At 40.2% G+C, this 2793-nt stretch overlaps 1 pseudogene; it reads left to right on the top strand.

Moving 5' to 3' along the window:
- The first annotated feature begins 634 nt into the window (after positions 1-634).
- Positions 635-2113, top strand: LOC137023017 (uncharacterized; annotated as a pseudogene).
- The last annotated feature ends 680 nt before the right edge of the window (positions 2114-2793 follow it).

Raw genomic sequence — 2793 nt, forward strand, 5'->3', positions numbered from 1 at the left:
TGGAGTGTGTAGGAATTGTTTAAGAAACAATTTGGTCCGTTCATTAAGAGATTGTAGAAGCAAAGGCTTTGTCCTTTCTCTTTGTGTCTGTAGAAATTGTTAAAGAAATAGTTTAGTCCATTCATCCAGAGACTGCAGAAACCATAGAATGTCTTGGGACTGATGTTGCTGCAAGAATTATCATTTCTTGACTGGGTGCTAATTCAGTAGCCATTATTTTAGTTTTGAAATAAATGTTCTAACTGGGTTAGAAGATGATGGCATAAAGCCATGGAACTATAAGTTGGTTACCCTTCCGATGAAAGATGTGGAAAGATCTAAAGTAAATTGTCTAAGAGACAAACTCAGCCTTGTGAGCTAGGACTTTTCAGTCAGAAGTTTTCAGAAATGAAACAAGGAAATTAGCCTGAAAATGAAGGTTTTGTCTTAACAGTAATATTGAAAACTTGTTAGGAGTACAAGTAGAGTCCATAATGCACAATTTTGTATTTTGGAAACATGTTTGATTTGTCTATGTATCTGAAATGGTCAGTCTAAAAGTTTTCTGAGAATTTAAATCTGAATAAGCACCTTGACGGCTCTAACACCTTTTGTTCTGTTTCACACCTCTGAGGGTACATCTCCTGTACTTGCCATGGCTGAGTCTGCACGAAACAAGGGTAATGGCCCTGCATTGAGGCCAACAACAGAAAGACATGGAACAGAACCTCCAAATGTTACTATTGATCAAATGATGGAAAATCTGAATGAATATTTGGACAAAAGGCTGGGACTAAGGAAGTGCCAGGGTGACATCTGCCAGAAGTACAACATTAGGCACTCAGATAATGGACAATGGGCCTTGCCGGGCATTAAAAGGGCTTATGGAAAGATGCAGCGTTCAAGAGCAAACACAAATCAGAGATGGCTTGTCTGTAATTTTGGTTAAACAAATTCAACAGCATCTACAGAAGTGTGAGACTGACAAATTACTACGTGAGAACAAAGCAGAGAAAGCAAAGTTTCGAGCACTGGCTGAACAATTGCAGAATGAAAAGAAAGACAAAGAAAGACGACTAAATGAGAAGACCAAGTTGTTAAATTTGCTTTCCAAACAATTGGAATCAAAGGACTGTTTTGGAAAAAAGAGTCATTCCATAAGATCTAGCAGCAAAGCAAAACAAGAGTTTCTCTATCCATTCAGTGATCTCCAGAAGAATGAGGATCAACAAGACCTTTATCTGCTTGGAGAAAGTGACCGCAGTTCCACAGTGAACTCTGACAGCGATGTCAACACACATGATGATATCATAAAGGACAACTTGAAGGTTAGACTGGCTCCTGTAATTGTCAAAAACAGAAGGACTGAAGTTGAAATTGACAATGAGGAGGAGTATGAGGAAAATGGTGAACGACAAACTCGAACTGTCACAAAAGTGGTAAAGAAATATGTTCCACACAGAACATACCAGCCAGCTACTACAAACAACCACAGAAAGCTTGGCAATTTCTTCAGCGTTTGCAGAAAATCTACAATTTGCACCCACTAGACGGAGTGATGATTGGTAATGTGAACTTAAAGGACACTGACCAAAAGAGATTAACAGAAAGTGTTGAAAGAAGGACTGGTGAGTCTCAAGAGAACATTGAGGCTGGATGGGAAGCTGTACGAACATTCTTGTTTGAACTGAAACCTGCAGAGGTTAATTGGGCTAAAATTACCTCATGCATGCAGAAGACAGGAGAAAGTGTTGCTGAGTATGAAGAACGCTTCATACTAATTTGGTTGGAATATGCCGGTGTGAACAACAATGAAGATCTCAGTAAAGATACCGGCATGCCTCTTAAAACCGCATTTGTAAATGGACTGAAACCTGAGATTTCTAAAGCCCTTAAAATCAGGTATGATGACTGGGACAGCATTGGAACAGCATTCATGCAGATTGTTGAATGGTCAGCAAAGATTGAAAGAACACAGGAAGTCAATCTCAGAGCTTTGCAAACCAAAACCTTGTCATTCAACAACAGGACAACGGGGTATGAAGAACATGAATATGTGAGATACCCAAAAGCAAAAAGTCAAGGAAGATGCAGGTACTGCAACGAAGAAGGACACTGGGTCCGTGATTGCTAAACAAGCCGTAAAGGAGAGAGGTGCACATACAGCGGCATTAAGACAACTAGTGCAAGACAGACAATCAGACATTAAACAGATGCAGAATGAAGTGCACAAAGAAGAAAAAAAATATCATTGAATATATCATCATCAAAATATCATCATCTTTTATATCATTGATGGAAAGTGGAGTTGAACTGCATGAAGACAACCAATGCAGTCAGGATGACCACAGGAAAACAGGAATAAGCTTCTTTGGACATGTCACAGGCCGGCCCATGCCCAATGAAAATCTAACATCTGACAGCCTTGTCCAAACTGATGAAAGACTCAGCCTGGCAGTACACAATGCCAAGGATAAAGTTTTGACACCTCCAAAGGGGGGCCATGGTAAAGTAACAATTAAAAAAACTCAGAGGCCATGGCGAGAATCCAGGTGGAAAAGCCCACATCAGGATCTCTTGGTAGCTGATGGAGCAGTTAAGGTGCAAAGAAAAGAAAAGTGGATTGACGTGAGCCAGTGGGATTTGAAACATCTACCTAGAGATGAGGGATAGATGGCAGTAGTGTTTATCAGAGTCCAGAAATGGCGGGACTAGGGTTTTTAGGCTCTAGCTTGTCGCCTGAGGACGAAGACATAAACATACATCCACTGATAAACACAGTAGTGTCCTGCCAATATTAAATAGGGACAGTTT

This window comes from Chanodichthys erythropterus, chromosome 7 (assembly GCF_024489055.1).
Source record: "Chanodichthys erythropterus isolate Z2021 chromosome 7, ASM2448905v1, whole genome shotgun sequence".
In the NCBI taxonomy this organism is placed as follows: Eukaryota; Metazoa; Chordata; class Actinopteri; order Cypriniformes; family Xenocyprididae; genus Chanodichthys; species Chanodichthys erythropterus.